The sequence below is a fragment of the Delphinus delphis genome, chromosome 15 (genome assembly GCF_949987515.2).
Source record: "Delphinus delphis chromosome 15, mDelDel1.2, whole genome shotgun sequence".
Taxonomy (NCBI): domain Eukaryota; kingdom Metazoa; phylum Chordata; class Mammalia; order Artiodactyla; family Delphinidae; genus Delphinus; species Delphinus delphis.
The window spans coordinates 67,965,633-67,991,755 of NC_082697.1; the positions used below are offsets into that span (position 1 = coordinate 67,965,633).

Sequence of the window (26,123 nt, forward strand, 5' to 3'; positions counted from 1 at the left end):
AATGGAATCATGCCATATGCGGTCCTTTGTGACTGGTTTCTTTCACTTAGCTTAATGTTTTCAAGGTTCATCCATGCTATAGGTGTATCAGTATTCCTTTTTATGGCTGAAAAAATATCGCATCAGAATATATCACATCTTGTTTATCCCTTCATCAACTGATGACATTTGGGTTATTTCCACCTTTTGGCTATAACTAATGCTGCTATGAACATTCACATACAATTTTTGTGTGAACATGTTTTCAACTCTCTTGGGTATTTACCTAGGAGTGGAATTGCTGGGCCATATGAGTTATGTTCTATGTTTAACTTTTCCAGACAATTTCCATTTTAAAAATGCTTTAAAGAGTAAGTCAATTTAAAGAAAAATATGAATCGTATTGCAAACGGTTTGCGGATATGGCAGGTATCAGGACAGTGGGGTATAGTGATGGGAGAATAACCTGGACGTGACCCCCTCCTCACACTGTTTCCCACATGTCTCTCCAGCCTTATGTCCTTCCACTCCCTGGAGCCTCAGTGCAGCCAAAGTAGATTTCTCATTGTCCCTAAGAAGCGCTCCTTCCTCAAAGATGCTGCCTTTTGCCCTGACCTGGGATGTGATCCATCCCTTTGCATCCTCCAGAGAACTAGACTTCTCAGAACTCACCTTTTGCTTAGAATCTACAGTTTAACCCTTAATTGCATGTTTCCTCTTATTTCTTACTAATGGCTTTGTTGGTGAACCTTTTCCCTCCACTATAAGCTCTTGACGACAGGGTTGTATTTGAGTGGTCCGTTGTTCCCCTCACAGTGCAGCCTTACTTAATAGGTGCTTAATAGATACTTGGTGAGTTGATCTTCCTCGGAGCCTCCCTTCAGGCTGGAACCAGCCCCAGGGTTGGCTTTCGCTCTGTTTGTGTTACTTTTAGCTTGCGGTTTTTCCTTCGGTTAATTTATTTCCAGCTGTTTGGGTGCATCGGCCAGAGGTCCCAGGAGAGAGAGAGGTGTGTGTGTTAACCTTTTTTGGTTGTAAGAAACAGAAACCAACTCGAGTCAGCTACCCCTAGAAGGGAAATCTAGCTTAAGAATGTAGGGACATTGCTTGGGTCCAAGAGAAAGGTCAGCTGGTTGAAGGGAGGGAACAGAATTGGGAACTGGAAGACTGTTGGGGCCTCCATCTCTCATCTCCACTTCTCCTTATCTGTTTTCACCATTCTCGCCTCCTTGCTTTCCTTGTCTTTTACTCTACGTGTTAGATGGAGGATGACGTCCCATAGCTGCCTGGTGTCCTTCCCCTTGAATCTCAGCCTCCATTCTAAAGTCTCCAAAAGAATCTGATTGTCCCAGCTTAGATCTGGTGGCTGGTGAACTGGGGTGACAGGCGGGGTCATATAACAGCAGTTCTGTGGGGCAGAGAGGCAGTCAAGGTGGGGTCCCTGGAGCTGAGCCCTCGGCGATGTTCATTATTGGGCAAGGAGCAGCTCTGGAGCTGTGAGCCTCAGCTTCTCCTTCCCAAGGCTTTAGGGGGAGTCATTTGGGAGTGTGGGAGCAGAGCGGGATGTGACAAAAACAGTTAATGTCAGACTTGCTAACCTCGAAAGCTCTAGATAGAGATGTCTTAGTGGAGGGAGAGGCAAGCATGAAGCTGCTGGTTGGCTCCCACTGCTGGGGCACGAAGCTCTTCTCATTTTTCTGGCTCCGTGGGGGAAGGTTTGCAGCATCTCAGAATTCCCGCTCAGGTGATTTTTGGCTTTGTGTACCGGGAATGAGAGGGGATCTTTGTTCCCGGCATCTGGGAGCTACTGCCACTCTTCTGGGTTTCCTTAGCTTAAGTTGTGCCCCTGTCGTGCCACCCTCCTGGGCGCAGAGGTTGGCTCACTCTCCATTCCTGTTGAGGGGCTGAGAGTACTCCCCAGTACCTGGAAATACACCCAAGCCTTTAAGCTTTAGTTACTTAATCTATACAATGGGGCAAATGTAGCTCACCAGTCGCACTTGTGGATTTGATAACTGTGGTTCCTACTCTCATTAGCTACTCAGAAGATCCTTGGCACAGGGTCGTGGCTCATCATTTTAAAGATTTGCTTTGAATTGGATGCTTGGCGAGATTTGGAAGTAGCAGAATGGTGTTGTGACCAAGGTTATGAGCTCGGGAGTGAGATATGCTTCCAAGTCCAGACACAGCCATGTAGCTGGGTATCCTTGGGCAGATTATTTAACTTCTCTATGCTTCGTTTTTTTAACCTATACATGGGGATGGTACTAGGACCCACCTCACAGAGTGGACACTTTTGGGGAGGTTTAAATGAGTTAAGACATGTACAGACCTTTGAAGAGTAAGCCTCAACACATGTTGGCCACGACTCTTCTGCCTGGCTGGTTTCACGCATTCAGGTGATGCCTGGCCTCTAGGGGAAGGGGAAGTAGCCTGCCTGTGATGCCGTCTTCGTGGTCCGGTCCAGCTGTGCAGTGGACCGTGCTAGGGATGCCCACCAGGCCTACATTTTCCTCAAGAACCATTTAACGGGAAAGGTTCGGGCCAGGCAAGCCAGATGTTTGGGGTCCTGGATGCTTCCTTTTCTCAATCTTTGTTTACCTTTAACAAAACTGAGGCGAGCCAGGAAGCCCCTCTGGGTGGCCCTGCCCTGGCTGTTTTCAGCTTGTTTGCATTGCCTTAGGAAACAGCAGGTGCACTTCGCAGCCTCTTTCCCCACCTCTGGCCTGTTAGCCCCGATCTCTGGGGACTCCTTAGACTAATGCAGTTTTAATGAATACACATTACTGTTTACATGGCTGAAATGAGAGCCTGGCTGCTTATTTGATGCTGAGGTTTATGGCTCTGCCTTGAAAACTCCTGCCTTCCTCCCTCGGCTTCTGGCCAAGGAGCTCTTTCCTGGCGGCCTTCTGTCACCCCTCCAAATAAGGTATTCCCTGCGAGGTCCTGTGGTGTAGGAACCCTTGCCTTGCCTAGGAAGGAGTGGCACGTGTGTGTAGGACAAAAGCTTAAAGGTGGATTCTTCATTTTAAAGAATTTAAAAATATTAAAAAAATTCTCAATTAGAAAATGAAGATGTACCAAGAGGAGAAAGTAAAAACCACCTGTAATTCCACTACTCAGGAAAAAACCGACTATTAACATTTTGGTTTATATTTTTGCAGATTTTAATCAACATTTATATGCATTTTAAATTAAAGTTACAGGGCTTCCCTGGTGGCGTAGTGGTTGAGAGTCCGCCTGCCAATGCAGGGGATGCGGGTTCGTGCCCCGGTCTGGGAGGATCCCACATGCCGCGGAGCGGCTGGGCCCATGAGCTATGGCCGCTGAGCCTGTGCGTCCAGAGCCTGTGCTCCGCAACGGGAGAGGCCACAGCAGTGAGAGGCCCGCGTACCACCAAAAAAAAATAAAGATAAAAAAATAAATTAAAGTTAGAAACCAAAACTAAAACACATTATTCTGAAATCTGCTTTTCATCCCCCGCAATTAACGTAATATAACATCTTTCCAAGGCAAGAAATACAGATCAGTGGCATCTTTTATCAGGCATCATTGTCTCCTACTACATGGCTGATCACTTTTCGAGAAAGTTTAAATTAAATTAAATTTCAAATAGTTATATACACTCACAGGTTCAAAATTAAAAATGTGCAATAGGGTTTACCTTGAAAAGTCTCTCCTACACTTCGTCATTGGCCACTCAATTTATCTCCCTATAGCAACCAATATTACCAATCTCTTGTGTATACTTCTGGAAGTAGCCCATAATATACATGCAAATCATATATATTTATTTTCTGTCCCCAAAACACACACACTCAAATGTTAGTTTACCTTGCTTTTTAAACTTTATATATCTTAGAGTTTGTTCCATATTGGTACATAAAGAATGTCCTTATTCTATTTTATGACTGCATCATGGTCCATGGTACAGATATCCCTGGAGTGTTTTAAAAATTGGTGTGTATTGACTCAGAGAAACCTTTCCTGTGGTTTTGGCCAAGTTCATTGTCCATATGGCCTGGCCAGGGGCAGCTAAAGGAAGGATGCCCATTCAGAGATTAGGAGGGACTGCAGGTCCAGATTATGAATGGGATTGGCCTGGACAGATCTGAGTGACAAAGGCAAAGAACAGAGCTGGAGAGCCGCACGCCAGGTGGCGGTCACCGGCAAAAGGCCATTTGTGACCTATCTGCCATTCTCCAGATGGACCACACTTAAAACAGAGGCACTGACCTTCATTTATGCTTGGTTGAGAAAATGTTTCAGCAGAGGCCCAGAGAGAGGATCAGGTGTTTCTTACACTTTCTGGCAAGTGGTTGAGGAGTGTCAGAGGGCAAGTCATCTCATAGAGCTGATTCAAAATGAGAAAGAATTCTGTGTCTGCTTTAGAAACATCCACTTGCCTCCAAACTGAAGGCATGTGATGGACTAATCAAAGCATTTCACATTTGACATCTTTGACTCTCCTCGTGGTCTTACATTGCTAGCCCAGAATGTTTTGAATAGATCGAGGAGACACTTCAAGTTAGTATGATCAGAGGAAAATATGGGGGTCTTACTGAGTGAGGTTTGTTAGCAAGGACAGTGAACACCTCCTAGAGATGGTGGGGGCCATTTTGTATAAGTAAATGAACCTCATGACTGTCTAAACAGGAGGGGTGATTTGACTTGGGAATGGGGCATTTCCCACACTTGGAGGGATGGGAGGGAGCCCACAAGGATGTAAAGGAAACTGGGATGGTGGTGATGGAGAAGCTGAGAGGATTTCTATGGGAAAACCCAGGGAGTAATGATCTGTCACTGATGAATTAAGCTAGATCCACCAGGAGAGACTTGCTCTATTACTTTCCCCCTGAATTTCAGTCAATTCCACGTGACCAAGTTTTCATTATTGAGTGAAAAAGGAATCAAGTCGAGAATAAAGACTCATTCTTTATTATGGTACCTATTTTGTGAGGGATGGAGTGAAACAAATATCCAACCAAACTTAACCATCAAACAATTAAAATTTACATTCTTAAATAGCATAAATATTTAATATTTGGATTAAATAGGACTCAAAACTATAATTGCAAAGAGGCTATAAATGAAGAAGAATAGAGTGCTATATGAAAAAACTTAGGAGATTAGCCAATACTGTGCTTAGAGAGAAGTTTATAGCCTTAACACTTTTATGATTAAAGATCTGCGTGATGCTGTGGTTTGAACATAATTTGGCTACTCACTTATTCTGATGCACCTGTCATGGCTTGAAAATGTTTCTGGTATACCTCTTTAGGAATTTCATGTAGACCCAGTTTTCTTTATTACACCTTCTAAGGTGAATATTTTGAATGTGAAACATTCATTTTGTTGTTTACATTAACACGTGTTTAGAGAGTCATGTAACTATATTATCCATCAAATATATTTCTAAGCCTCACTTAGTTTTTCTTATCACACGAAAGCAACATATCACCATTGCAGTAATAAGAATATAGGATTGGGCTTCCCTGGTGGCGCAGTGGTTAAGAATCTGCCTGCCAATGCAGGGGACACGGGTTTGAGCCCTGGGCCGGGAGGATCCCACATGCTGCGGAGCAACTAAGCCTGTGCGCCACAACTACTGAGCCCGCGAGCCACAACTACTGAAGCCCGCGTGCCTAGAGCCCGTGCTCCATAACGAGAGAAGCCGCCGCAATGAGAAGCACGCGCACCACAACAAAGAGTAGCTCCCGCTCACCACAACTAGAGAAAGCCGGCACATGGCAATGAAGACCCAATGCAGACAAAAATAAATAAATAAAATTAAAAAAAAAATAGGATCAAGCAAAAAGAAAAAAAAGGCAGGTAAGAATGTAGATAACCAGAACTTGTGTAGCAGCTGGATGATGTCTTTAAGGACTCAGGTTTCTTTGTTCTTCCTGCTCCACCAGCCTTAGCAGGTAGTTTTCTTTCACATGGTCACAGAATGGCTGCAGAACCTCCCAGCATTCAGTCTACATTCTAGGTATGCAGAATATGGAATGGCCACAAGTCTTCTCCTTGCAAGGCTTTGTCTTTTTCACTTCAGAAGGGATAATGATACTCTTCCCAGGGAATCCATGTATATCTTTATTGGCCAAGACTGAAGGGAAAGCTGTTAAGTTAGAATATCTTTATTTGGGAAGATTGAGCAATACCAGGGTTCTGTTAGCGAGAGGGAAGGGGAGATGGACATGAGGTGTGCACCGAGCAGATCTGCCACAGGAGGAGTCTGAGCCAGCCTGTAGTCTTCGTTAATGTGACAAATTTGTTTCCTTCATAGCATTTTCTGTACATTGTGGTTTTATAATTATTCATTTTTACCAGAAAAAAATGACTGATTTTTGTCTGTTTTCTTCATTGGACCAAGATCATTTCTGATTTGTAATTGGAGATAATACTTCTGAGTGAATGAATGCAACAAGAGGCAAAGGGGCTTTTCTGTTTCCGGTTCTATGCAGAATTGGTCTACATTGGTCCAATATTGACCGTTGAGATGGGTTTTGCAAGAGTTTGGGCATTTCTCTTTTCACCATTTTCAGTCTCTGATTAAAGGAGAAGGGAAAGTTTAGATCTCTAGAAATCTCTTTGTCAGCTTAGATACCTGGAGGTGGCAGGGGGTAGAGGGAGCAGAGATGGAGGGGTACAGACTTATCCTCGTGCTTTCCTTCATCAGTCTCCCTTAAGCCATCCCTCCTTCTCTGCCTCTGCAGCTCAAAGGCGCTGGAGCACGCAGCCCCTCTCCTGCCGCCATGATGTTTCTTGGCTGTGCCTCTGTTCCACTCAGCATCTCTCCTCCACCACGTGTGCCGTGTGTGGGGAGCTGCAGGGACTCCCGCGAGATTTCTGAGCCTCATAGTCTTTGGGATTTGGGATGGAGGCTCATTGGGAACAGCAATTTGCTCCCAACAACTTGTCTCCAACCCCCCCCCCCCCGACAACATAAACCCAAACCCCTCTACTGCACAGAGCATCGATGCAGCACTCCCGAGGTCCTTTCTGGGCTGTACCATTTTATCATAAAGAGAGAATACTTACTGATTTCCATGATTTTTAAAACTTGTAGTAAAATACCCACAACATAAAATTGACCTTCTTAACCATTTCTAAGTGTAGAGGACTCTTTTCATCCTGCAAAACTGAAACTATATGCATTAAACAACTGTTTATTCCTCTCTCCTCCCAGCCCCTGGCAACCACTGGTCTACTTTCTGTCTCTATGATTTTGATTACTCCAGGTTCCTTATTTGTATTCTGTGGCTGACTTATTTTATTTAGCACCATGTCTTCAAGGTTCATCCGTGTTCTTTCTATTGAATATGTATACCACGATTTGTTTAGCTATTCATTCATTGCTGGACACTTGGATTGCTTCTGAAACCTTTTGGCTATTGTGAATAATGGATTGGCTATTGTGAATAATGGAATAATGGACGGACAGATACCTCTTCAAGCTGTGCTTTTATTCTTTTGGCTATATACCCAGAAGTGGAATTGCTGTATCATATGGTAATTTTATTTTCAATTTTTTGAAGGAGTCCCCATACTGTTTTCCATAGTGGCTGCACTGTTTTGCATTCCCATCAACAGTCCATAAGGGTTTCAATTTCTCCACATGCTCACCAACACTTGTTATTTTCTGTTTTTTTTTCTTGTTTGTTTTTTAAAATAAATTTATTTATTTATTTATGTATTTATTTTTGGCTGCGTTGGGTCTTCGTTGCTGCCCACGGGCTTTCTCTAGTTGCGGTGAGCGAGGGCTACTCTTCGTTGAGGTGCATGGGCTTCTCATTGCAGTGGCTTCTCTTGCTGTGGAGCACAGGCTCTAGGTGCGCAGGCTTCAGTAGTTGTGGCATGTGGGCTCAGTAGTTGTGGCTCGTGGGCTCTAGAGCACAGGCTCAGTCGTTGTGGCGCACGGGTTTAGTTGCTCTGCAGCATGTGGGATCTTCCCGGACCAGGGCTCGAACCCATGTCCCCTGCATTGGCAGGCGGATTCTTAACTACTGCACCCCCAGGGAAGTCCCTGTTTGTGTTTTTGGCTGTGCCGTGTGGCATGCGGGACCTTAGTTCCCTGACCAGGGATCAAACCGACGCCCTCTGCAGAGTCTTAACCACTGGCCTCTGCAGAGTCTTAACCACTGGCCTGCCAGGGAAGTCCCTTTTTTTTTTTTTTTTTTTTTGATAGATTTTAATGGATGTGAGGTGGTATCTCATTGTGGTTTTGATTTGCATTTCCCTACTGATGAGTGATGTTGAACATCTTATCATCTTTGGAGAAATGTCTGTTCAAGTCGATTTCCATGACTTTGCATTATCACATCTGTATTGTTTCAGGCCAGTCAACTAGAGTAAACTCTGGCATTTAGACCGATTTTGTGGTTTTCTGCAAATAAATTCTACCCCCAAATAACCTCCAACTTTCTGGAAGCAGTCAGCACGAGCACAGTTCTGAAGATAACTTTTTTAGAAAAGGAAATTCATAAAAGTATCATGCATCTTCCTTTTTTGACACTAATGGAACAATTTAATATAATTTCAGAGGGAAGCAGAGCTGCTGGAAAGGCTTGTGTGATGAGGGAAGGTTACCCAGCTCCGCTGTCAGGTGACGTGTGGGAGCAGAGAGTAGTGTTCTCTGCAGTCTCTAAGGGAGAGGAGTGGGTGAGACAGCCCATTGCAGGCCCCCCAGGGCTTGGAGCAGAGTCTGGGGAAGGGGGATGGAAGAGGGGAAAGGCAATCCTTCAAGAGTCCTGCGGAATTTGGTGGACATGTTGTTTCATCCTACAGATTCCACTTCCTTCTAAGTACAGGGTAATGGAAGCAGTGTGCCCTGGTGGTGTGGTGGCTAAGAAAACTGCTCTTGGACATTGAGTCTCTCTAGGCCTCAGTTTCCTCATCTTTCAAATGGGGACATTAATACGACCCACCTCATAGGGGTTGTGATACGGTTTAAACAAGAAAAGGTGGGTAATGTGCTGGCACCTAGTGAGTGATTAAGTAAGTTGTTATGAAGGTGCTAGAGACTTAAATCTTTGCCCTTGGAAATCCGCTGGTCTCATGAAGAGACAGCCTCATTCCTACAAAAGTGTAATGCAGAGTGGGAAGAAATAAGGGCTAAGACTTGATACGCTCTCAGGTTACAAGAATGCTGGGGAATGAACGTTTACTTCTGAATCATACTTCTTGGAGGGCAGTCATTAAGGTGGGCTTCACAAGAAGAAGGCATTTGAGTTGACTCTTGCAGGCTCAGTTGAGTTCTCATCCGCAAAGCTTAGGGAAAGGGCAGTGCAGGCAGGGCAAAGGTTGCGGCCATGATAGTTCATGGTTAATTACCAACTGAGATGTTTAGTGTTAGGGTACATGGAACACTAATGTAAGATCATGAAAACATTGAAATTCAACGTTCAAAAAAGATGTTGGCCGATTAAAATAACATGTTCATATATACCTGTGGACACATATGTAAATGTAAAAGGATTGAAATCAAATCCTACAGGATCCAGGCAGGAAGCATAAATGAGTGAAGTGGGTTGGGTGTAAAACAATGATGGTGGTCGGGCTTGTGTTGAGCTGGAGAGTGGGCGCCTTATTAAAAGGGGTACCAGTTGCCTATCTTAATTCAGAAGGAAATTCGTTGCTTTATGTAACTGAAAAATCTAAAGGTATCTGCTCCGGTATAGTTTGATCTAGGGGCTCGTTATGTTAACCGGGACATGGTTTCTCTCATTTCATCTCTACTTCTTCTTCATTGGCTCCACTCTCAAAGAGAAGAGCCTCCCCTCACTATCGCAGGATGGCAGTGGAAGCTCTCCTCACATTTCCTCTAGGTTCAAGTTCACGTGTGGAAGAGTAGCTTCATCTCTCTTGCATCTCACTGCTTCTGAATTGGCCACCAGGGCCAATGAGAAAGTAATGCTGTGATTGGCCAGCCTTGTGCACGCTTGGAATTCAGAGTAGAATTAACACTATTTGAATTATGTGGGCTTAGAGTGGGGAAGGGACAGTTCTTCAGAAGGATATGTGGTATTGTTTTTAAAAGAAGGTTAAGTAAGTACTCACTGTACCATCTAATGCTTCACAGCACACCGTGGTGACCATCCAGTCTTGAGTTACTAACATACTTCTCTCGAAGTGGTATGTTTGGACAGCTCTAGTCATCATAGAGTCTCTCCTAGTACTGAGCTGATGTTGGCATCACTCTAGTTCCTGGCATTCTTTCTAGTCCCAACCACGATCAACATGGTTTGGCTAGGGTGGGAGGGGAGAGGTTTCTTGTTGTGCTCACAAAAGGGACCTGGCCAACAGACACTCGAACTTGAAGTATGCTTCCATAATCACTGAGGAAGGAAAGGGGACCTTGGCAAGTCTTGTAGTTCTTGAAGCTCTCCCTGGCAGTACCCATCACTGCCAAACACATATCATTGACCAAAGTGAGTCACATGGCTATACCTAACCTCAAAGCAGGTGCGTGGGTTCCATACTGCTCTATGCTTGGAAGGAGGGAGAATCAGAATCTTTGACTTCGTGTCCACTCTCCAGCTGACCTTCTATATTCCTGTGCTCCTTCTGCTAACCCATTTCTGTTTCTTCTAGGGACATGTATAAATAATTTTTCAAGACCCAACACAAGACTCTAATAGTCACCTGTGTTTCATTACTTCCTAATAGACTGTGATATCTCTGGATCCTGATTTTAAAATTCAAAGCCTCCCTAGGCCCACCTAGTTGCACATCATCTGCACACTTAGAGAGTAGACCCCATATAGCTTCATTCCGGATCTGGGTAAAACTATCAATAGTTAACAGGCTATTGAGGTTGGCTATTTCCTTGGACCTTTTTGCAGTCTCTTAGACAAAGCCTTCTAGGTCAGCATCTGACTATGAGTATATTTTGGATACAGTTATTTAACCACTTTCTAATTTACCTCAAATCCTAAGCACTCAATGGAGGAAGAAGGGAAAACAGCTTCTAGAAGGATGCTGAGAGGAGGGAAAGAGACAGAAAGTGCCCCAAGTAGGAAAACACTGACATTATCCCTTTGGGGGCTATTTCTCCTTATAACATCTCTGCCTGGGGTGCCTTCCATTGGGATCCCTGTCCTTTGCTCTGGGAATATCTCAGTGCATTACTACCCAGGAAGAGGCATCCCTTTCCCTTTTCATTCTGCAGGACATGCCTCTGGGGTACTCTCAGGCCTGGCTGGTCATTGGGTATCTGTGGCCATGGGTGCTCATTCCATCCTAGTCACTCCTTGACTCTCCCCCATTAACCATGACGCGTGTGTTCTTAAGGTTGGAAAGAGAGCTCGTATTCCCACAGTTTCTAGCAGAGTACCAGGGACTCTGTTCTCGACACTGTCCTGTCAGCTCTGCAATGCTAAACCCTAGTAACCCTGCCTGAGATGGTCCTGTCTTTTTCCAAACAAGAAGACGTCTTAAAAACTTGAATAAAGCATCTCAGTCTGCCAGGCAGCTCCCAGGCTTCAAAATACTGCCCTGCAAGATTATTTTAGTCAAGAGTTTTCTCAAAAGCGTTGATGTGCACGCTACCTGATTTATTTATCCACTGAGGTATTAATTGAATACCTGCTGTGTCAGGTGGTGGTGGGGGGATGTCCAACAGTGAAACAGTGACCACAGTTGGCAAGTCCCTGCCATGACAGAAGCGTTGTCTAGTAGAGAATACAGACTCATCAACAGGCAGGCGCCCATACAGGGCCTTGGTGCTATGGTTGCTGTAAGTGTGGGATTCTGAGGTATGCAGAGTTGGGGCACCTAACTGAAGACATCAGGGAGGCTTCCATGGCCAAATGATCTCGGAGTCTAGCTTTCAGGATGATAGATTTAATTCAGTAATGGAGGGCGTGGAAAGAAGGAGAAGGGGGTTCTAGGCAGAGGGAATAGCGTATGCAAGGGCACAGGAGGATTCAGTTTGGCTTGGCCGGCACAGAGCATCTGTCCTTGTGTATTTATAAGGTGGGGATGTGGTTAGGGAAAAGGAAGGCAGGAGCCTGATTATAAGTGGCTCATATGTCCAACGGAAGAGTGTAGATTTTATTCTGAGGGTACAGATGTCTTTTTTTTTAAATAAAGTATTCCATGTTTAGATTTGCCTTTTAGATACCACTCTGGCTGCAGCTGAAAGGTGAGTTTCCAGGTGGCAAGGCTGGAGGAGGGGACTTGGTGGGAGGAGGCAGGTGTAGTGATCCAGGCGCTTGAGGATGCCTGGATCGCGGTGAGGAAGGAGAGCTGGATGGAGGCTTGGAGGGATGTTTAGGGAGTGCTGTTGAGAGACCTTGGTGATCGACTGGGAGTGAGAGGAGTCAGGGGCGGCTCCCAGGCTTCCGGCTTGGGTGCGGGGTGGGTTGCTGGTGCAGTTCACAGAGATGGGGACCATGGGAAGAGGGACATGTTTCGAAGGAGCTTGGAGTTTCCCTTGTAGATGCCTAGTTGGTGTCCAAGTGGCACAGATCAGTTGGCATGTGATCTTCAGACCTGGGGCTTTGGGCCTCGATCTGGGCTCGAGACAGAGAGTTGGGACCCAGTTGCCTCCCAATGGTAATTGCAGTCACGGAGTGTGATGAGCTTTCCCCGAGAGCTCACGTTGACTCTGGTGAGAGGAGAAGCGGGCCCCAGGCGGGGGACACTGGCTTTGGAAATACCGTTGAAATGAAAGCACTTACAGAGTTATTTCAGCAGACATTTATTGAGCAAGAGCTTGTGCAAGGCACAGAGGCACATATGTTTTAGGGGGGCCTCTAATGGATGGAGCTCGGCATCGTGAAAGGAAGTGATCGCTATTAGGGGCAGAGAGCTTTCTATAGATGACCATAGTGTGCAAGAGATGGTGATAAGGACTGGCAGCAAGGTAGAAGAAGAGGGCAGTGGGCAATATAGGCTGGAAAACACACTTCTGTAGGGGGACTGGAGGGCTTCCTGGAGAAGGTGACTTTTTTTTTTTTTGCGGTACGCGGGTCTCTCACTGTTGTGGCCTCCCCTGTTGCAGAGCTCCGGACACGCAGGCTTAGCGGCCATGGCTCACGGGCCCAGCCGCTCCGCGGCATGTGGGATCTTCCCGGACTGGGGCACGAACCCGTGTCCCCTGCATCGGCAGGCAGACTCTCAACCACTGAGCCACCAGGGAAGCCCGGTGACTTTTTTTTAACCTGGAAAAATAACCTCGATACATGATTTTAATTTTGTACTCTGGCCTGGCATTGGATATGAATAATAGAGTAGTTGCTCTTTTCTCATAAGCAAAAAGTAAGAAGTTGCCTTTTGTATTAAACTTTTGTTTAAGGAGATTTTTGTCAGGTGGAGCTGGAGTTTCGGAATGGAGAACTGGGGAGGACAGGTGAGTGAGTGGGCGCTGCATGAGAGAGAGAAAGCGTGATGGATGTTTTCAGGATACGTGAGTCCCTCCTCATGGCAGGAATCCAAGTGGCTGAAAAGCATTTTGGGAAATCATAATAGAAAATTGTAGGAAGGTTTGCTGCAGAGTTTGGGGTCCATCATGGAGGCAGAGGGGAGCTATTGAGTAATTAGAAACTAGAGGCCGATGTAGCCTCCAGAACACCCTGGCTAAAAGTGTGAACTTTGAATCAGACAGAACTGGGGTTGCATTTAAACTCTTTTGCTTCCTAGCTGTGTGGTCTTGGGCAGTGTATTTACCTCTCTGAGCCTCGGTTTTCTCATCTGTCAAACAGGAATGAAATACCTCAGAGGAGGTTGTGGGGAATGAAGTAAACTAACGTATAGAAAGCAGTCGGCAGTGTCTGGGATACAGCAGTCCCTCAACACGTGTTACCGTAATAACACTTTATACATGATCATACCCACAAAAGCACGGAGGCTGTCCTCTTAACTTATATACTTTGGTAGCCTCAGGGCCTAGGATTGTGTCTGGCATATAATAGATGCTCAACAAATGTTCCTTGGATAAAAGATCAATTACGCCAGTTTTGTTTTGGAAGGGATCTTATTTTATGTGGGAAAATACTTTGATAAAGCCTTTGGGAGAAGGTGAAATTCCCTTTCTTCTGGTGCCTGGGTTTCAGAGAGGAGAGGTCGACCTTTCTGCAGAATAGACGGGGAAGGTTTTGGGGGTTCCTGAGCCCATGGGGAGGGAGACAGTGAGCAGGGGGACTGGTGAGGGGGTAGGAGACAGTGTCTTGTGAAATGTGACTCCCCACATGCAACCCCCTAAAAACCTTCTGTAATGTTTTGCATCTGTAATGCTTCTATCTGCCATCTGCCGTGGTTGGTATGGGATTTGTAGAGATTCATGTGACTACCAGACCTCCTAGTAACTCTGCTTCCGTGGAAAGGCAGCTGTCTCCCTGCCAGCTGGTGTCTTCTGGATGTGGGAAGCTTGCATCTGGGGGAGGAGAACAGCTTGAGGAAAGATGGCAGGAAGCGTGTGGGGAGGGATAATGATGGGCCCGCGAGGCAGCCTCACTTGGTGTGGATGGGCAGGTGCTCGAGGTGGATGTTTTTTTTTCCACCTGAGTTTATGGAGTTGCTCTTTTGAAGAACATTTAAATGACTTGTCTGCAGATTCTAGGAAAGAAGTTAAATGTGGTTTTCAGTGTCTGTCTTTCTAGATTTCTTCCTTCTAACTCATAGTGGTTGTTATGTCTCCAGACAAAGAGCATTTGGTACTTATTATGGGCTTCATAGGGTTATGAATTAATACATACAAAGCTCTTCGTGCAGGACCCGGAACATAGACGGCATTTTATATTATTATTGTTATTAATTGCAAGCATTAAGCCCTGCGTCCACTTAATGCATGCAACAACATTGTGTGGTCAGTTCTATTACGGGGTCAATGTTAGAGACACACCTTGACAATATTGTGGTCGTACCTTGTGACTGAACAGATGCGTGGTCATGTTTGAAGGAATCTGAAGCTCCCGGAGGTTGATGACTCGCTCAGGATCACTCACGAAGCAAGTGGCAGAGCTGATTGCCGTGGTAACCATTTCCAAGCATCAGTGCGCCAGGATGGACCTGAGGATTCCCAGTCTGGCATTGGCTGGTCCCCCAGAACACTGGGAGTGTCTGGTCAGAGAAGTAAAGGAAGCCAGTAATTCCTGAACAGTGCCTGCCATGGCTGGGGGTCGGTGAAGACGCCCTCAAAGACCTTTCTGTCCACTCTCACCTCACTGTCCAAGCGTTTTATCTTTCATTCCTCTGATACTCCCCACAGCCCCAGGAACTAACCAAGGGAGAGTTTTCTTTATCAGCTATGGGAAGGGGGCCATGATTGTCCCGAGGTCCTGGAGCTAATGGTGGGACCGGAACCAGACTTCAGTTTCCATGTTTCCAAATTCAGTTCTGTTCTTTCAGTAGACCACGAGGCCCCCAGACGAGACAGATGGCAGACAGCTATAGGAGTTTAAAATAGACCGAGCTCACTTCTGAGGTAGACATGTGCGTGGAGAGTGAGCTGGAAGACAGGGACCCCTGTGTGGGAAAGCATTTTGGCAGAAAGGGGCCCAGAGTGGAGCGTTGAACGTGAGGGTGAGTGTAGTTAGGTGGGTGTGAGAGTGTGAGAAGGGCCTTGGGCGGGAGCCAACGAGAGACAGAGCAGGGAGGAGGGAAGGCAGAGGGTGGCTGCCGGGCGAAGTGTGGTGAGCATTTGCATGGCTTCCTCCCTCCTCTCCAGCTGTGCCCACCAGCTGTGCTCCCGAGAGAGGGGAGGGTCAGGTGGTCGTACTGGGATGACTGCTGTTTTTTCCTTCCCATCCTTCTGGCCTGCTGGGTCTTAGAGGCTGATGTCCCAGGAGAAGGGTGAATTTCCTGCAAAGTGAGCTCGTACAGACCCCTTTAGGGTGCCTTTGAGGTCTGTGCATTCCCTACTTTTTGGCAAACAGGCCCCAAGGGGTGGCCCCTGGCATCTGCCTTTGAACCATGTCACTGGGATTCCTGCCCACTGCTGATGGACCAGGTATGGCTTCACCTGATTCTTTCTCTGGGACTTGGACTTTGCATTGAGAGACACCAGCTAGCCTCTGTCAACGCCAGACTGGAAGGCTGTGTGGTGTCAGGGACTGTGCGATGTGTACCGAAAAGCAAAGCCTCACTGCTTCCGGAGCAGGCTCAGAGGTTGTGTGGACAGAGAGGTGGACGTGGCTGCCTTGCTTCTTGACCATCCTGCACTGAAGCCAGACCACCGTCGCTGCCCCTGGTTTCTGTGAGTTACTTTGTCTCCTTACAACAAAACTTCTTTCTTTGCTTGAACTAGTTTTAGTGGGATTCTGACACTTGGAATCCTAAGTGCCCTGAGGAAGAGGCTGACAAGATGAAGGTGGAAAACTTGTCCATAAAGGGAATGGGGTTATTGGAATCTCTCCGGAGGGCACATTTTGGGAATTATTAGAGTGCATTTCTGATTGGAGGGGGTCTTGTAGGTATCTGGGGATTGAAAAGTGGGAACAGATGCTATAGCAGATGATGTTGGTCCATTCAACAGCCATTCCCCAATGGTTCCTGGTGTTGTTTAGTGAAAATGTGCCCAAGGGACAAAGTATGAGTGATGCAAGATAGTTCTATTTCCGCTCTCAGTGATTGGTCTAAAGGTGGGCATGGGACCCAGTTCTGGCCAGTGTAAAAGAGAAAAGAACTCTTTTTTTGTCTCAGCCCTTCTTCCTGCCTTGGAGGTTGTCAAATATGAAAACAATGGTTGGAGCCATGGCAACCACCTTGTGACTATAAATGGATCCCTAGAATTGCAGTGCTGAGAGCCTTGAGCCACTCATAGCCCCAGAAACCTCCTGCTTCAAGTGTTTTCTGTATGTGATATTTTTTTAAAAAATTTATTTATTTATTTATTTTTGGCTGTGTTGGGTCTTCGTTGCTGTGCGTGGGCTTTCTCTAGTTGCAGCGAGCAGGGGGCTACTCTTCGTTGCTGCGTGTGGGTTTCTCATTGCAGTGGCTTCTCTTGTTGCCGAGCATGGGCTCTAGGTGTGCGGGCTTCAGTATTTGTGGCATGTGGGCTCTGTAGTTGTGGCTCGCGGGCTCTAGAGCGCAGGCTCAGTAGTTGTGGCGCACGGGCTTAGTTGCTCCGCAGCATGTGGGATCTTCCCGGACCAGGGCTTGAACCCATGTCCCCTGCATTGGCAGGCGGATTCTTAACCACTGTGCCACCAGGGAAGCCCTGTGTGTGATATTTTTTGATAAGCCCCTTTTGTTTAAGCAGCATTTACTTGGCTGTTATGTTAATTGAGGCCCAGAGCATCTTAATTGATACAGTTACACTTCATGATTTGGAGATCTGGGAGGAAAACAAGGTGAAAGAGCATGTACAATAATCTTTTTAAGCAGAAAATTAATGCTTTCACACATGAAGACCTTTAGGTCTGGTATTAAAGGCTGGTTTGTAAAGCCCTGACTTTGAGAGTTGTGTGAACTGATATCTGTCCATCAACCCATCCATACATCATGCATGCATGCACGCAGGCATCCAACATCTGTCCATCCATTCATCTGTCCGCCTCTCTATCTGACTTTCTTTTTATGAAACTTTCCCTTTGAACAGTGGAGGATTTCCTTCCTGACCTTGCTTGATTCTGTCTGTTGTCATTTTGGTATAAATGTTTTTCTTTCTCCAATTAAGTCACATTTAGAGAAATGAGATTAGGTGGTCATAGCAGGGTGTGAAGGAGATTCTGCTGCAACCTCTCTAGGGACACCTTGTCTTGCAGGATGTCTGGAATTTTAAGAGAAATGTTGATTTTTAGATGTTGGGGAAAAAGTGTTTCTTCTGTTTTTAGGACATTAAAAACTCCCACTTCCCCTTATTTCACTCCCTGTGGCTTCCTCAAAGGCATTCAAGCACCGTCAGCTTTAGGTCTGGCTCTGTTGGCTGGAAAGCGCCAGGGTATGTCTGCAGAAAAATGGTGTGGGATTGCCTCAGGAGTGCTTCCTTCAGGGAGTAATTACTATTTTCATAGTAATTTTAAGGGGAAGATATTCTTTAATTTTTTTTTTTGCGGTGCCTGGGCCTCCCAATGTTGTGGCCTCTCCCGTTGCGTAGCACAGGCTCCGGACGCGCAGGCTCAGCGGCCATGGCTCACGGGCCCAGCCGCTCCACGGCGTGTGGGATCTTCCCAGACCAGGGCACGAACCCGTGTCCCCTGCATCGGCAGGTGGACTCCCAACCACTGCACCACCAGGGAAGCCCTTAATTTTTGATTCTTAGGAATTGTGCTTGGTCAAGTGGGTGCACTGGCTTTTGTTACAAAAATCAATTCCATAAAATATTTTCTGTTTATAAAAACAGAGTCCACCCATCTTGGACTCTTGTCCACTTCAGGTTAGAATGGAACGTGTTTGTATGTGTGCCTACCCCCTCTCGGCCTGGCTTTTACTGGAGTGGGGGTGATGGGGGTCCTTGAGGCTGGGATGCCAGCACTGCTAGCATGTCCAGTGATTTCTGATTGAGGTCCTTGGGGTTGTAAGTCCTTCGCGAGGAAAGAGAAGGGGGAAGAAACCCAGGGTGATAGGAATGTGAACCACACACTCAGGAATAACCGAATGTGATTTCGTTTAGAAAACAGAGTTCTTCTTGAGCAAAGTGGGCTTTTCTTTTCTGAACCTGGCCTTTGCTAATGCTTGAGTCCTTGCGTGAGTGCAGTGATGGCTGGGTAAGAGGATGTTGTTTTGGGCAGCAGGAACATCTGGAACCGCTGGTCACAAACCTGGCTGAACACCGGTCACCTGGAGGACGTGTTCGTACATACAGATTCGGAACCTCACCTCAGATCTGCCCAGTCAGGAGGCTGTCACTGTGGTTGTGTGTTAGGTTTACCTGGGGAGCTTTTAAAAGTCCCAGTGCCCTGGCCCTCCTCGAACCTATTAAGTCAGAATATCTGGGGGTGGGGCTGGAGCAGTAGCCTTTACTGAAGGTTCCCCAGGTGACTAAAAGGGGCAGCCAGGTTTGAGAGCCACTGGGCAAGATGATCTGTACTTTTTATAAAGCCTGATGCAGTCAATCTTTTGAGCATCACTGATTGGACCATAGCCACTTACCAGTATAGACAAGGCAGGCTCACCCCACCTTCACGACTGTAGCAAACTGCTTACTAATGGGCACAGTGGAGAAATAGCAAACCACAGGAACCCAAAAGGAATATAAAATGAAACTTATATCATATCAGCCTTGGGCACCCATATCCCTTCTCCACATGAAAAATCTCTTAAGTTAAAAAATAGGCTTTTTTAAAATGTAATTTTTGGATAATATATTTACATGGTTCAAAAAATACAAGAGAGTGTACAGTTGTAAAGTCTCTCATTCATGTCTGTCCTCCATCCACCCCCTGCCCACCCCTTCTTTGGGTATCCTTCCAGAAGTGTTTTCTTCTACTCCCTTGTTTTCACAGGAAAAGATGGCATACTACGACCTATATCCTCCACTTTGCTCTTTCTGCTAATATTTGGTTAGTATGCTCCAGTGTGCTGGAATGGCTGGCCTTTGTTCTGATTGGTTGGGTGTCCTCACTGATTGGCAGGGGCTCATGCCATGCCAGTCTTTACATATTTGAATTAGTCCCGCCTACCTCCCCAACCTTGCATCTTGGAGAACTTTCTATATCAGGACAAAGAGAGGTTCCTTAAACTTAAAAAAATTAGATACCAGGCTTTCCATTGTATGGATGATTCATAATTTATTTAACCAGCCCTGGGGTGGTGGACTTTAGGTTATTTCCAATTTGGGGCTATTACAAACGATGCCGTTAAGAATAATGTGGTAAATGTACCATTTCAGATGTGTAGAAATTCATCAGTAGAATTCCTCTATGTATTGGTGAAAGGGCAGTTGCTGGAGTCGAACTAGCAATGAAGAATGTTGAGAAGGTACCACGTTATCCAGTGTTGCTGGGCCAGGCCGCTCTGCTTCAGAACTGTAGTAGGTGAAGAGTTATATTTGCTTCTTTCCATTGTCTCTGAAGAAATATCAGAAGGGGCAGGTGATGCATAGCACAGGGAGATCAGCTTGGTGCTTTGTGACCACCTAGAGGGGTTGGGTAGGGAGGATGAAGGGAGACGCAAGAGGGAGGAGATACGGGGATATATGTATATGTATAGCTGATTCACCTTATTTTAAAGCAGAAACTAACACACCACTGTAAAGCAATTATACTCCAATAAAGATGTTAAAAAAAAAAAGTCCAGCAAGGCAAAAAAACAAAACAAAACTTTGTTGCTAAAAATGCTAAAAAAAAAAAAAAAGAAGGGACAGCTGAATATTTCCCATCTGGTGGTTTTAGAGGAGATGCTTCTGGTACTTCAGTTCTCCAAGGCCTGTTCTTGGCCCGTCGGCAGCATCCCCTAGCATTTGTTAAGGATGCAGACCCAAGACTCCACTAGAACTTTTGGGTGGAGCCTGATCAAGTTTTAATAGGCTCCCCGGCTGATGCTTCTGTCCACTAGACTTTGAGAACCACTGTTCTAGGGAATTTGTTGTGGAGCAGTGCCCTGGGAGGAAACCCTCTCATGTGATTACACAGTCAGGCCACTCTGGCTCATCCTGGACAGGATCTGTAACTGGCATGAACATTGAAAGCTCTATAATTCCAAGTAAAGGCTTGGCCGTGGCATAGGCTGAAAGTAACACTTGACTGTCAGTCCCTCTTGGCTCTTGCGTGACTAAGGTAACATAGAATAGGGGCAACATTACTGACAGCTTAAAAATAAACAACGAGTTGTTGGAATCTCCGTGAAATCTTCATTAATGGTAAGACACATGGGGCTGAATTGGGTCCAACTCATTCCAGGCATCACCTCCAGAAACTGAGACCAACGGGAAGCAGTAGAAAAACCCTTTGTCTCTCTTCCACTGTCCTATTCCTAGACTAAGAGACCCAAGTAAGAAGTCCCTCTTCTGCTCAATAATCACTTGTTGAAATAACCAGAGGCTCCTTACAACCCCTAATCTTCCTACATTCATTCAGAGAAGTCAAGAAGGTGAAGGAGGCAGTTTACTTGTGCACTGGTGTGTGTAGGGTACTGTTGGTGGCAAACTGAACCTTGAGTGGTGAGGCTTGCATTGGTTAAGGTGCGTAAGAGAGACCAAAGGAACTATGGTGTGAGTGCATCCTGGGATCAGAGAACCAAGTAGCAGAGGAGGGAGAAGAGTCTGTTTCAGGACAACAAAGCTGCAGTGGATGAGTGCTTGCTAAAAACCTGGTGCTGTGTACATTAGCCTGCCCTCCAGTTTGGCTTGAGAAGGGGATTCAGCCATCACCAAAGTGGGCAGAGAGCAGGACCAAAGATAATCGACACAAACTATTTTTTGGCAAATACAGGGCCTGGATGTATATTTGCAATGAGTAACACAGAATTTAAGACTATGCAGCTATGTCTACAGAATTTTGAGGGGGAATGTTATCATCTACATATTTGAATCTCAGTCAAGCTGTCATTAATGTGTGACTGCAATGGAAAGCCAGTTTTCAGATATAAAAAGACTGGAGGGACTTCGCTGGTGGCGCAGTGGTTAAGAATCCGCCTGCCAGTGTAAGGTACACGGGTTCGATCCCTGGTGCGGGAAGATCCCATATGCCGTGGAGCAACTAAGCCCGTGAGCCACAACTACTGAGCCTGTGCTCTAGAGCCCACGAGCCATAACTACTGAGCCCACAAGCCACAACCACTGAAGTTCTCACTCCTAGAGCCCGTGCTCTGCAACAAGAGAAGCCACCGCAATAAGAAACCCATGCACGGCAACGAAGAGTAGCCCCGGCTCACCACAACTAGAGAAAGCTTGCATGTAGCAACAAGGACCCAAGGCAGGCAAAAATAAAAATAAATAAATAAAGTAATTTAAAAAAAAAAGACTGGAAATATACCACCCATGAAAGAGTTATTTGAAGATGTCCTCTATCTGATTGACAGAAGGTCTGATACTGAGAACTTAAGGATGGAGTTACAGTATAGAGGAACTGGGATGAATCCTTCAAGTAAGTGAACATAATATTGAGTCCAAATAATCACTTTAAGTCTCACATTAAAATAGATGGCAGAAGGTTTATCAGTTGTAACAAATGTACCACTCTGGTGGGGGGATGTTGATAATAAGAGAGGCCATGCATGTATGGGAGGATATGGGAAATCTCTGTACCATCCCCTCAATTTTGCTATGAACGTTAAACTGCTCTAAAAAGTAAAGTCTTAAAATAAAATAGATGTTAGATGTCAAAAATATTTGTGAATGAAAGGCAATATGATATAAAAATAACTTCATAATCTTTTATGAAGATTGAGTCTAAAATCCTAGTTTATGTTAATGAAGACTGCAAAGTAGACAGCAGGGGAGTGAGGATAAGGAAAATTTACTTAATTTACTGTCTTTTATATGGAAGACTTAATCAGAAAATATGCCGTCAACTTTCTCTGATCGAAATGAAGTAAAACTAGAAGTTAAGAAAAACAGTTATAAAACTCAAGGACTTAAAAAAAACCACTTTCCTTAATATCCCTGGGACATATGCAACATGGTGCTGGATGTTCTAGTCAGTTCTAAGCAGTGTAATAAGGCAAGAAAAGGCATACATATAAGAAAGGAAGAAATACAACAGTCCTTATTTGTAGATGACATGATTGTGCAGAAAATCCCAAGGAATCTATGAAACAGCAAGACCAAAAAACCCTACTACAACAAATAAATGAGTTTGGCAAGGTTGCAGGGTACAGGATAAACATACCAAAAAATCAATTGTATTTTTATATAGTAGCAAAGAACATGAAAGACTCAAAACAATAAAAACGTCAGTTCTCCCTAAATTTATATACAGATTTGATGCAATTCCTATCAAAATCCCAACAAAATTATTTTGTGGATATAAACAAGATTATTATATAATTTATATGAAAAGGCAAAGGAGCTAGAATAGCTAAATCAGTTTTGAAAAAGAAGAATAAAACGGGAGGAATCAGTCTTATTATATAGCTACAGTAATCAAGACTTTGTGGTACTGGTGGAAGGATAGACACATAGATTGCTGGAACAGAATAGAGGACCCAGAAATAGACCCACACAAGTGCAGACAATTGATTTTTGACAAAGGCACAAAAACAGTTCCGTGCAGGAAATAGATTTTCAATAAGTAGTGTTGGCGCAGCTGTACACCAATGGGCAAAGAAATGAACCTTTTGGCCTATACGTCTCACACCTCCTACACAAATTAGCTCAAAGTAGATCATGGACTTACGCATAAAACATAAAACTGTAAAACTTGTAGAAGAAAACATAGCAGAAAATCTTTGGAATCTGGGGCCAGGCCAAGAGTTCTTAGACTTGACACCAGAAGCGTGAACTATAAACAGAAAAATCGGTAAGTTGAACCTCATCGAAATTTAAAACCGTTGCTTTGTGAAAGATCCTATTAAGAGGATGAAAAGGGGCTTCCCTGGTGGCGCAGTGGTTGAGAATCTGCCTGCCAATGCAGGGGACACGGGTTCGAGCCCTGGTCTGGGAAGATCCCACATGCCGCGGAGCGGCTAGGCCCGTGTGCCACAACTACTGAGCCTGCGCATCTGGAGCCTGTGCTCCGCGATAGTGAGAGGCCCGCGCACCGTGATGAAGAGTGGTTCCCGCTCGCTGCAACTAGAGAAAGCCCTCGCACAGAAATGAAGACCCAACACAGCTATAAATAAATAATTTAAAAAAAAAAAAAAAAAAAAAAAAAAGAGGATGAAAAGACAAACTATAGACTGGGACCAAATATTTGCAAACCACTTATCTGCAAAGTACTATTATCTGGAATGTATAAAGAACCCTCCAAACTCAACTAAACAACCTAATTAGAAAATGGGCGAAAGATATAAACAGACATTTCAGTGAATAGGAGATACAGATGGTAAATAAGCACATAAAAAGATATTCAGTCTCTCTCTCTCTCTCTCTCTCTCTCTCTCTCTCTCTCTCTCTCTCTCCCTCTCTCTCTCTCACACACACACACACACACACACACACACACACACACACACACACCTCCCACAATGAGATACTACTGCACACGTATCAGAATGGCTAAAATAAAAAAATAATGACAACACCAAATGCTGGTGAGGATACGCAGCATCTGCATCACTCTTATATTTTTGGTGGGATGTAAAATGGGAGAGCCACTCTGGAGAATAGTTCGGCAGTTTCTTAAAAAGTGAAACACGCAACTGTGATATGACCCAGGAATTAAACTCTAATTTATTTATCCCCAAGCAATGAAAATGTATGCTCACACAAAAACCTCCGTGCAAGTGTTTATAGCATCTTCGTTCATAATAGCCAAAAGCTGGAAACAAGCCAAGTGTCCTTCAATAAGTAAATGGCTAAACAAACTGTCGTATGTCCACACCATGTACTATTAGTCAGCAGTATAAAGGAACAAACTGTTGATACACTCAACGACCTGATGAATCACCAGAGAATTATGCCAAGTTAAAAAAGCTCAATACTATACTGTATGCTTGCAATTATATAACATTCTTGAAATGTCAAAATTATAGAAATATAGAAATGGAAAACAGATTAGTGATTTCCAGGAGTGAGGAGAGGGTGGGAGCAGAGAGAGGTGGGTGTGACTATAAAAGGACAACATGAAGCATCCTTGTGAAGTGTTCTGTATCTTCACTATACGAATGTCAATATCCTGGTTGTGGTATAGTCATATTATAGTTTTGCAAGATGTTACCTTTGGGAGAAACTGTGTAAAGGTTGTATGGGATCTCTCTATTATTTTTTATAACTTCATGGAAACCTACAATTGTCTCAAAATAAAAAAATCGGTTAAAAATTTAGGCTATTTAGTATAGTTTATAAACTATAGATAGTGTAAAATCAATATCCCAAATTCATAGTCATAAATGCTTTTTAAAATATTAACAAACCATAAATTAAGCATTCCACTCAAGAGGTAAGGGAGAAAAACTCCACAAGAGAAACCTAAGGAAAGCAGGAGTAAGAATGCAGAATTAGACATAGCATTGGAATGTATAAAATTTTATATTCTGTTGAAATAGAGCATTAAAATGTATAAGAAGCATTGTGTTGATAACTCGAAGAATTAGCCCTGGAAAACAGGACAAAGCAAAACAAACAAAAGCCAATAAAATAGATCTACTTTTAACGAATCATATATATAAAATGAATATATACAATGAATATATAATACATATAATGAATATATATATATCCACAATATTGCAGATGGGAATGAAAAAGGACGTGAATACAGGGATAGAAAAAATTATGACATAATACTATAATGGTGTCCAGCACAGGTATACATGGATTTATGTCATAGCTTTTCCACTACACCCTTCTGATCTTGGGCAAGCTATTTACTCTCCCTAAGATCAATCTCTTCCACTGTAAAATGGGGATAATAATGCAGTGTTTGTGTGGATTCAGTGAAATAATACTGGGCTGGAAGTTCGTTCGGGTTTTCCGTAACAGCGGTCGGAAAACCCGAACGAACTTTTTGGCCAACCCAATACATGTAAATAGCTGAACCCATTGCTAGGCACTTTGTAGAATTCAGATGGTTAGCTGTTGTTAATTTTTGGTATTAAATTTGAAAATCTAAGAAAACAGAAATGTCCTAATTATCTACCATAAAAGACAGCCTGTCTAGACTAGGGGTTGGAAAAGTTTTTCTTAAAGGGACAGATAGTAAATATTTTAGGTTTGTGAGGCATTCTGTAGCAACAACTCAAATCTGCCATTGTAGCATGAAGGCAGCGTAGACAATTTGTAAAAAAGTGGACATGACTGTATTCCAATAAAACTTTATTTATAAAAACACGCGGCAGACCTGCAAGCTGAAGTTTACTGGCGCCTGGTCTAGACCAAGAGCAAGGAAGGAAATGATGAAAGTTTTCAAATCCATTAGCAAAACCTCCAGGACAAGTGATCCTTTTGGTTTTCAAAAAAATTTCTCTAAACCATAGAAAAACAGAAAACTATCTCGGTTCTTTCCTCTGACCTAGCATTATACAGACACAAAAACCTGATGAAGATAACACAAAAAATAAAGCATAGTATAATCTCACTTATAAACACGGGAAATCCTGAATTAAACCTGGACAAGTTGAATTTTTTGAATATTAAAAGATTATGATTAAGGAAGGTT

At 44.3% G+C, this 26,123-nt stretch overlaps 1 protein-coding gene across 4 annotated transcripts in view; it reads left to right on the plus strand.

The window, feature by feature from the left end:
- Positions 1 to 26,123, plus strand: part of PRKCB (protein kinase C beta) — a 311,977-nt gene that overhangs the window by 60,989 nt on the left and 224,865 nt on the right. The window contains exon 1 of one of the 4 annotated variants that reach the window (XM_060031923.1): positions 16,131 to 16,180. The exons of the other annotated variants lie outside the window; for them this stretch is intronic. The gene's annotated coding sequence lies outside the window, so the exon portion shown is untranslated. Of the gene's footprint in view, positions 1 to 16,130; positions 16,181 to 26,123 lie in introns of those variants that run through there. 4 annotated transcript variants of the gene reach the window in all.